We start from the raw sequence: 11418 nt of genomic DNA on the forward strand, positions 1-11418 counted from the left end.
TGACCGGGAGTGGGGAGAATAACAGTAAGGAAGCAAACTTATAACCTTACAAGTGAGACTATTTTGCTCTCTACTTTCATTTGGAGAAAACAAACAAAAACTCAATAATTTGGAAATGCCCTGAACAAATAAAATTAGTGAGCCTATTACTCACTAATTGGGAAATTCCTTCAGGGCTGGACCATTGTGCTATATCACTAAGCAGTTCATTCTTATGTTAACTAGTTCACCTTTCTATGTTCCACAGTCTGTAACATGCATTCCTTACCCTAGTCGTACCTGCAAGTATAGACTATCCATCTCAAGGGGCCTCACACAGGAAGGTACGGATGGCTCAAGAAACAAAAAGTACTGTTGGAAAGGTCAGCAAAGAGTAAGACTGCCTGTGAATGGAAGGGTTTCTATAGACTGCCCAGAATATTAAACCACCTTCACTTCCCCAGTGTTCATCTTCAGTCAAGCTCACAATATGCTAAGAGAGATATGACAATGGCTAGGGTTTTGTTTTCTGTTTTTTAAAAATAATTTTTAGGTTATATTAAATTTTTGCTGATACCTGAGAATAAAAATCATTTCATCACCATTATCAGCAACAACACACCATCCGCATCAATGTGTGTGGGAGGTGGCCTCTATCGTAGTACACGAACTTCCATTCCCTGTTTTCCCCCACGATCTCCTCACTTCCTGGTTGGTATGGACTCCACCTGTGATGTGTAGTGTCTGATGCCTGCCAATCCATTCTTAGTACCCAGTACTGTGCGGAATGGAAGCAAGTCACTATCAGCATTTGAATAATCCACATATCTCGGCAAAATGCTTCTCTCTTTTCCATTCTGGCCTACCAACTTTTCTTTCCAACATGTTCTACGTGTAAGAAAGCAGAAAGAAGCACACTGGATACACCAGATTTAGCCTCTACCCAACTGTCCTCTTCACAGAGAAATCGTGACCTCGTGACTACTGTTGCTGCTGTGGTTGGTTTCTCTCAGCTCCTTCCCTTTAGGTCCCAGACACCGTAACAAAGAGAACAGGGCCAGAAACTGTAAGCACTACCTCAGGGCATCCAATTGTCCTTCACCTCCATAGCCCGTACTCCTCCGGTCAAGCTACTACACTCCAAATCTCTCTATGGTTAAAAAGTGAAAGTCATTTCTCAACAGCTGAGGGATCCTACTCTCCCAGGGCCAAGCTAGACAGAGCCAGCCATTTGTTTTTCCTGTCAAACTCAACCAGCCCTGAGATATTTGATATAAAACTAAACTGCGGGTTACACAGTTTAGGCCTTAACTTGGGAGCCTAATGTGACAGGAAGGATTAATTGTAGCTAGGTGGAGTGGAAAGAACAGCAAAATTAAGAATCAGAGAACCCCAGTTTCCCCTGCCAATTCTGTCCATAACCCTACATTCAAGCCAATTCACCTCACTGCCTTTAATCCAAAATTGAAACTTATCTCTAAAAACCTCCAAAATATTTTAAATCAGATAAATTATTTAGAAAATGAAGATAAATAAAATTCCCTACTTATCTCAGCAGAGTTATGGGAGTATCTGATAAATTAGCTGTGTGATAACTAATAAGGTTGTTGAGTCCCTCATGACCTCAGTTCACAAATGTGGGAAAGAGAAACAGGGAACTATACTAGATGCTGGCTAAGATTTCTTCCTAACCTACAATTATGTGATTCAATTAAAGTAATAAATATGTAAGCTCTTTGAAATGTATACCAGTATTATTATAAATATGCATAGCATGCTTTTATTAAATGTCCAAGAAATCATCTATGTGAATGTAAAACATTCTATGTGAATGTAAAAAAAATGTAAAAGTTTCAGCTTTTAAAGTATATTTTTGAAAAATATTCTGAGATTCTCTCCTTGGATTATGGTCATTCCCATTTTGGAGGAATGAAGATCTAAAGTTTTCAAATTTTAGCAATCCTATAATTTTCACTGAGAAGATGTGCACCTAGTTCCATTTAATATTTATGGAGCACTTTATATTTTCAAGACTCTTACAGGCATTAATAAGATATTCCTCACATAAACCTGAGAAATCAGTTATTACCCTCATTGTATAGATGAGAAAATTGTAATATAGAAAGTTAAATGAATTGCCCAAGATTATAAGGCACATCAGTAAAAGGCAAAACTGCAAAAGGGGGGTCAGACTCTCAGCGCTGTGCTTAAAAATGACTCGGTCAATTCTTCTCACCACAAATTTCCTTCGGTATTTCAGCTTCTTTCTACCACTTGATACACACAGTAACAAAAACAAACCAACCCACACATTAATGTTTAAATTTTAATGTCTAATTTTGTTCATATATATAAATGCAAGATATAAGTGCCATCCATTCATTTGCATTTAAAAATACACTTTAGGGACTTTCCTGGTGGTCCAGTGGTTAAGACACTGTGCTTCCAATGCAGGGGGAGCGGGTTCGGTCCCTGGTCGGGGAACTAAGATCCCATATGCCACAGGACACTGCCAAAATAAATAAATAAATAAAATTTTAAAAATAGGAGTAGTTGAATAAATTATTGTATATTCACACTATGAGGCATTATGCAACTATTAAAATAGAATGCATATTAAAAAAATAAAATAAAAATAAACTTTAGTTCTGAAGTCAATTTAAAACTTTAAAATCAGCTCTCTTGATTTATTTATGTAGGTGGTATGTTAACAAGCACAATGTATAAGATGTGTTTAAGATTCTCATTTTTAAAAACAGTTTCCCACTCTCCTATAATTCTGCTCTATGGAGGAAAGTTTTGGGTTGTTTTGTTTTGATTTGCTTGTCTTAGTTTTCTTTTTTTTAATTGGTGGGTGTGGGGATACGGAAAAGTTTTTGCCTTGCTTCTAGATCAACATTCTGCCAGGGTCATGTCTTTTCTGGTCACTTTCAGGCAATAAACAACCCTATGAAGACATTAAAATGCCAACACAACCTCAATTCAGTCATTAGGTCATTCAGTCCTAGACAATAACCTAAAATATGGACATCATTAGAGGCCCATCATCTCCCTCTTTCCAGCCAAGACTTAACCAGGATGGGGGCAGAGGTGGGGCGATGAAGCAATAGGAGAAAATTCTTACTTGGATGGTACTTGGCTCACTCTGTGGAATTGGTGAGATGGATAAAGTTGGTTCCCAGAGCTCTTCAGAGGCTCCCACACTAGGTCCCTTGTGTCAGGATAGAATTGATTATGATGTGGCAACAGCTAACCCTCCAAAATCATTGGCCCAAGACAACAGAGTTTTGTTTCAGCTTACTCGCCATGTGCCTCAAGGGTGGGTGAGCAAGCAGGCTCTGTTTACTGTCGTCATTCAGAAATTTAAGTTAATGAGGCTCCGCATCACAACACGTTCTTCTAAGATCAAGGCAGCAGAGGACAGAGCACAGGGAGCGAGTGCTGCCTCTTTTTTTTTTTTAACATCTTTATTGGAGTCTAATTGCTTTACAATGGTGTGTTAGTTTCTGCTGCATAACAAAGTGAATCAGCTATACGTATATACATATCTCCCCATATCCCTTCCCTCTTGCGTCTCCCTCCCACCCTCCCTATCCCACCCCTCTAGGTGGTCACAAAGCACCGAGGAGCTGATCTCCCTGTGCTATGCGGCTGCTTCCCACTAGCTATCTATTGTACATTTGGTAGTGTATATATGTCCATGCCACTCTCTCACCGTGTCACATCTTACCCTTCCCCCTCCCCATATCCCCAAGTCCATTTTCTAGTAGGTCTGTGTCTTTATTCCCATCTTGCCACTAGGTTCTTCATGACCTTTTTTTTTTTTTTTTTTCCTTAGATTCCATATAGATGTGTTAGCATACTGTATTTGTTTTTCTCTTTCTGACTTACTTCACTCTGTATGACAGACTCTAACTCCATCCACCTCACTACAAATACCTCCATTTCATTTCTTTTTATGGCTGAGTAATATTCCATTGTATATATGTGCCACATCTTCTTTATCCATTCATCCGATGATGGACACTTAGGTTGCTTCCATGTGTCTGCCCATAAGAGATACGCAAACGTCCACTCACCCTCATTGGTCACACTGAGTTCATCAGGGCAGGGATGGATGGATGGATGCATGGATGCATGGACTGGTTGATTTTACAAAGAAAATATTTTAGGGCAGGGATTTATAATCCTCCTGCAAGGGGAGGCACTGAATAAGGGAGAAGAGGACTGTAGGCCACCACCCAGTCTGGCTTCAACTCCCATGATATGGCGGCAGGTCTTCCACAAGACATCCCCGATCCACACTACACTTCTGGTTACCCAATGTTCATCCCACACAAACTCTCCCTTTGTGGCCTTTCATCCTGTGGCAGAAACATCTCCAGGCCTAAATTTCTATCATGGACTCTATATCTGTCCCCTGGATTTCATGTACTTTTAACCAGTCATCTTAGAGAACCAGCATTAATTCCCAAAATAGCAGCCACTTTCTCTTTAAACCTGTCCTTATACCAGCACAGCTCACCAGGAAGCTGGTGGCACAAATATCCCCACAACTTCAGGGGTCACATATTAGGGTCCTTATCCCCACCTCCAAGTGGGAGGAACAGATTTACAATGAGGCAACAGCTCTCGCCAAAGAAATCTTTTTGCAAATCATCCTCTCCTTTCTACTTTCTCTAGACTTGTACTCTTAAAGCATTTGAGGGGATTTAAAAATTGTGGAACCAGTTCTTGGCAGTTTTCATTGACAGTTTTATACATGGTCTGTCTCTCTCTCTCTCACTTTGGTATCTGATATCTTGACTCTTCTGTTAAAATTTCCACATTAACATTCCACTCTATACTTTTATCCTTACCATCAAGGCTGTATGGCTCAAAATGATTACTGCTGGTCATGTTTGAACTACAAAACTCCTGTCCCTTCTTTTTCTGGTAAAATTCCTGTGGCTCGCATTCTGCCGCTAGCGTGGACATTTGTCCCAGGTCGGGTCCATCATAGTACCTGGTTCCCCTGGTCTCAATGAGTGGCCGAGGGATTAGCATGTGACCTGACCTGCACAATTCAGGGTTCTTCCTTGTAGAAGGGAAAGGAGAAATGTTTTGCCCCCTCCCCTGATTTCTAAAGGAGATAGAACATCTACTTCCCATACGAAGGCAGTGCTGAAGGGAGCACTGTTACCATGCCTCCACATGATAGGAGGAATGGTTAATCTAATTGGTCAGAGCTGGACATTCATTGGCCATGTGGTGTGATGACTACTCTTAAAAACAAGTAATAGACTCCTCCACCTCATCATGTTGCCGTTTTATCAATCTCTAAGAAACATAATGGTCTCTTTTTCTTCTTCTTCCTGCCATGAAAAGTTGGGGTCCATAAGATCTACTTTCTAGAGACAAGGCTGACCAAAATGTCTCCCACTATCTCATTTCTGCCAGCCAAGGAAAGTCTGAGGTTGGCCTCCAGTCCTCTGTGAAGTTGGGTAGATTTGTGGACTGAGTTGATTCTGTGGAAGCATGGGTGGTTATAAGACTTAAGGTTGAAGAAGGAGTAAACCTATTCTATAATCAATCTATTGTTTTGGGGTGGTTGACTTTATGTACTGATCCCAATTGTCCTATTTTTTCTCTTGCAGCTAGAACCCAGGAATATAGGAGGTGTGAGTAATTGGTTCAAGAAACTTCTAGCATCAGAGAATTTATTAACTAGAAGTGGGAGAGAAAGAACTACTTTCTTCTCAGATTACGGAGCTGAAGGAATGCAAGTCTGGAGTTCCTACCACATATGGAGAAAATGCATCTGCATCAGTAAAAAATAAATCTAACCCACACAGAGAGGCAGGGATTCTCAAAAGTGATGGCCTCCACTGTCTCCAGCATTCCTAAGGCCAGCTCCATGCCTATACTGAACTGAATTGGGGTTATAAGAACCAATAATCCCCTCTTATTTCCTCATGCTAACTTGAGTTAGGCTTTTTGACACCAGCAGTTGAAAACAAAATCCTGATTGATACAATCACTGACTGCTTCTTAAGACTATTGACCACTTCCCCTGTGCTCTTTCAGCAGCCTACTCCATGGCCCAGGGCACTGGAGATCTAATAAGAATATCGTTTAGAGCCAAGCTATGCTGGGAATGATATGCACTCACCTTTGCTAAACACTTGCTTACTGACATTTCCTAACTAGTAATAAAATAGAATAAGTAGATGTACATATGTGAAAAAGAAAATGGAAACACACAAGGAGATCTACCCATCCAGCCCACTGCTGTGGTCCTTATCACCGGCACTCAACAATTTTTGGCTCCATGATTCCCCTTATCAAATTTGCCTCTTGAAAAAAAAATTATATTCACGTCAGCTCCGAAACTAAAGCCAAAGACCATCTTTATACTAAAGCATCTTTTTTCTAAGTGTTCACACACAGGAAATCTTAATATGAGGAAGGGAAGAATTGTATGGAGTTTAGTCACCATAGAGAATTATTTTATAATCCATTCAGAATGGTCTTACCTTCTTTATGCTGCAGTCCACTGTGTAAAATCAAAAGACCATTATATTCGGTGAAGGAAATGAGAAATTTTAAGGGTTGTTAGCACATTGAATTTTCATCACAAGGAAAACCTGCATAAAGCTATATAGCACAGGTCTTTCTGTAATTATGATGCATTGAGAAAATATGTAGTATGTAGTGTTCCAACCTGGTACTAGGGAGACAGAAAGTTATAAGTGGGGGGAAGAGGAAAGGTATACTCCAGGACATAGGGATATTATTTTTAAATGGGTGTCTAGATGTGGGAGAGGTAGTGAAGAAAATGAATTTCTGTAGCTCTATTGCTTTATTTTTATATTAGCTGAAGAGTGTGCTGTATATGAAGTGTATAAAGAAGATCACAGCCCCGAAGCTTTGATGCTTTGATGAAAACTGCCTAGAATCTGGAAGCGTCCTACAAAAAGCATTGCTGTGGGTTGCAGGTGCTTTCCCTACCTCAGCACCAGGAAGGAAAGATAAATAAACTATGCGTATAAAACATAGAATGACATGATGGATGTATTTCCCTCAAGGCACTTTTAAGCACCTGTTGCCCTGCAGTGTATGTTTTTTCTGTTCTGGGTGCATGAAATGATTAAATCACTTAAGAGAAATGAGCTGGAAACTGGCAATATTTTATCACATAGTCTATGCTATATAAATGCTAAGTCACATTACTGAAGGAACAAAGATATCATTTTATAAAAGAGCAAGAGCACGTACACTGTTGGAGACAGCACTGAGCCAACAAGTCCGATGGCTGTCTTCTCATCTTTGCTCTCTGCTTTGCCTCTGTGACATGTTTGTGCATGTGTTTTCAGAGGCAGCAAAAGGCAGGAATGACCTGCTGGAATTTCAGGTCCACCAGGTACAAATGGGTCCTAGTCCATGTCACAGCCTCCAAACTGGGTCATGAAAAAGTATGCCTATTTTTCAGTCGCTTGATTTTTAAAATCAAGAAATATAAAATGATCTGCCTTTTAGTTTTCATATTCTTAGCAATTCCTGCTTTTTGTGAAATGTGATGTTAGTAATATAAAGGAGATCGAGGTAAGGGGTCATTTAAAGTCCTTGAAAGACATAGTTATCAGAAACATTCCAAGACCAAAACGGTTTACTTAAGTAAAAAGAAAAAAAAAAAAAAACCTAAAAATATTAACAGATCGTAATTTGACTTCCAAAGAAAAACAATAGAATATTAAACATCTCATAATATTCATCAGATCTTTATTAGAATTAAGACCTCAGAAAAATAGAAAATTGATGTAATATCTGGGTGGTCTGTGGGTACATCAGTGGCCACAGTGTAAGCTTTTATCTTTCTTTTTTAGAAAATTTTTCTCACCACCAGCAGAAGAGAGAAAATTGCATTGAATTTGTATCCTAATCCAACCTAATTCCCTTTCTTTACCGGTAAACTGTATTAATTGGTTTTCTGAACCCTAAATATTAGGACTACTAAGTGGAAAATAATTTGCTGTAAGCCTTCTAAACACTGTGGTTGTCTCCTGTGCTTTTCCTTGCAAGAGAGAGCACTGTGAGACTGTTTGTTCTCCCAGCACAGCCTGTAAAACTCGTCCTGTCCTCTCCAAGATGGCAGGGATGATTAGCAAGTGGTGGTGATCGTTAATGAAAAATGAAAAACACAGATTAGAATCTACCATATAATTGGTCTTACTGCACATACACTCCACTCTGCCTCTCCTGAGAGAGCATAATATTTAAGCTCTCTGCTATGGTGAACTTAATTAATTGCTTTAAAGAGGAAGAGTGGGGAGTGGCATAGCCAGCAGTGGCTCCCACTGTTGCCTCTCCCCTTTGGTTATGTTTCCCATGGACTTAACATCTTAGGCATCCAGAAGAGAGAATAAAGTACTGGTGACAGGGAGTGAGTGACTCTGACAGAGGTTTTCCTCTGTGTCCCCCAAATATTGTAAATGTAACAAAATTGTCTGAAAGTAAAAGCAGCTATCACCACACCAACCAAAATCATTCCAGGCAGAGAACCATTTCAAAACATTCCTGTTATTGATGGATAGTGCTCATTTTAAAAATTTTAATTAAAATCATTTATATTATACAAATATATAAATATACATATACAGATTTCTGTGAAATAAGATAAAGGATAGTAGATTCCATTTGATCAGTGCCTATTCTACCTTAGGTACTGTACTAGTCACTTTATAGAAGCTATCTTATTAATCTTTATGAGAATTCCATGAGCAATTGTTATTTTGCCCATTTTTATGTGATGAAACTGAGACCCCAAGATATTAAATAGGTTTCCCAACATCGAGCACCCAATAGGCTTTGGAACATATTCAAGCTTAGATTTCTTGGATTTCAAATCCTGTTATCTTAAAGTCCAATATCACTTACATTTCAGAGATTAAGAAAATAATATACTATTTTAATATCAAATATTTTAAAGGACCTATTGAAGATACTGATGATTCTGCCTACGAACTTGAAGAAGGGTTTCCTTCTCCTCCATCCTGTGGTCCCCATATCCACACTTACTAACTCCTCAAAGTGTGTTTACTGCCCTGAAGATGCAAAGAACTGCTCAGAAACTGTAATCATGCCAGTTCCCTTCACCAGTCCATCATAAAGATTTCTTCAAAGAGCATTTCCTCTCCCACTTCCAAAATGAAATGTAGTTAAAACTTAGGCTGCATGTTACAAGGCAGTTTTATAAAGTTTTATACGGTGCAAGACTTTTCAACCATTTATGAGTGTATTTTCTTTTTCCTCATAATTTTTTCCCTGTAAACATTGTAGCCTAAGAATAGTTTAAAGAAACTTTTGAGAACCACACCTACCTACTTCATTTGTTCTCACACTATAGTGAGAATACAGAAATAACTTGTAATCAACTTGACCAGATTCAATGGCAGAGTCAAGAATGCCCTGGATCTCTGGATTATATCATTTTAGTCAGCTTGGAAATAAGTGTTTGAATGTTCACAGAGTGGGTCCAGAACATAATATTCAGATCATGGATGACGTAGTTAGAATAGTCTGTTCTGAGATCACAGAGTAGTGACTAAACACGGTGCAGCTGGGTTTTTCCCTCAGTATTGGAACAGATCACTGTCTCTTTGGTTGAGCACAGTTGTATTAATGTGTTTTTGTTTAGGAACCATGCTTTATTAGATAGAAATAAAGATAGACAGATAGATAGATAAATACATAGATACATAGATAGATAGGTGGGTAGGTGCTGATACTATGAGGAGCATGGGGAAACTAGACTGAGAGCCACAGATTCATATTTCAAATCCAAAGTTCACACTGAATGGGATACATGCTCAGGGAGTGGTAAACCTATCACTTGCCAATATTGTTGAAATTATCATTTTCCTCTTCACTTTTGAAAAGTTGAATCTGATTAAGCCAAATGAAGCTATAATGGGATTCCATCATGCTGACATAATAACTACTAGAGTGCATGGAGAGAAAACATTTCTTGGGTTATTCTTACTGGTTATAGAAAGACAAGAGTCAATGTCCAGAGTCTATCCATCATAACCAGGACCACCCTACATTCGTTTCCTGGGACTACTGTAGCACCATACCACAACTAGGTGCCTAACAACTACAGAAGTGTATTCTCTCACAGTTCTGGAGGCTAGAAGGCCAAAATCAAGGTGCCAGCAGGACCATGCTCCTCCTGAAGGCTCTAGAGAAGAATCCTTTCTTCCCTCTTCCAGTCTGTGGTAGCCCCAGGCACTCCTTGGCTTTTGGCAACATAACTCCAATCCCTGTCTCCATCTTCACAAGGCCTTCCTCCCTGTGTAGGTATGTCCGTGTCCTCTACCCTTCTTAAAAGCATACCACTCACTGGATTCGGGGCCTATCCTAAATCCAGGATGATTTCATCTCAAGATCCTTTAATTACATTTGCAAATACTCTATTTCCAAATAATGTCACAGTGAGATTTGGGGTGGACTGGAATATTGGGGGCTGGGGTCACTGTTCAACCCACAACAGGCTCTCAGATGTGGGCAGAAAAGGGAGGTCCCTACCCTGGTTCTCACTCTTCGGACGGCCTCACATATAACAAATTAAAAAATATGGCCACGGGCTTCCCTGGTGGCGCAGTGGTTGAGAATCTGCCTGCCAATGCAGCAGACACGGGTTCGAGCCCTGGTCTGGGAAGATCCCACATGCCGCGGAGCAACTTGGCCCGTGAGCCACAACTGCTGAGCCTGCGCGTCTGGAGCCTGTGCTCCGCAACGAGAGAGGCCGCGATAGTGAGAGGCCCGCGCACCGTGATGAAGAGTGGCCCCCACTTGCCACAACTAGAGAAAGCCCTCGCAAAAAAAAAAAAAAAAAAAAAAAATATGGCCACACATACCACAGACACATGTAAAAAATACGTTTATTAAACAATAGAGGAGTGCCTCTGTAACTTGAAGTCTGGCTGTCAGCACCATCACAGTCCAATCTGTAAGCCTAAACATCTCCTTTAACACAAATCAGGCCCCAGGAAGTGCTTCTCCTCATTTATCCTATATGTCCTTAGAACAAAAGGCATCTATATGTGAATGCCATGAATATGTGCGTTGGTAGCAGTGCTTCCGGGTACAGGAAGAGTACATGTGGTAGAAACACTTAAGAAAGAGAGAAAACTATTCATTTGCCAAATATTTCCTCTCAAATAGGATGAATGAAACAGATTGTTGCGTAAGTATTGTTTCCCGTAGTGCTGAGTATCCATTTACTTCTCTTCCTGCTCTAATTTGTGGATCCAATTTGTGATCCAAAAGGTGTATGAATCAGTACAGTATTCACCACAGGTTTACTTAGCTGCTGAGAAACATTCTGTAAGATTAAACAATTAATATTACTCTTAAACTTGTATACCTATTTACAACTATTATCTATCTACCTATCTA

This window comes from Eubalaena glacialis, chromosome 11 (assembly GCF_028564815.1).
Source record: "Eubalaena glacialis isolate mEubGla1 chromosome 11, mEubGla1.1.hap2.+ XY, whole genome shotgun sequence".
Taxonomy (NCBI): domain Eukaryota; kingdom Metazoa; phylum Chordata; class Mammalia; order Artiodactyla; family Balaenidae; genus Eubalaena; species Eubalaena glacialis.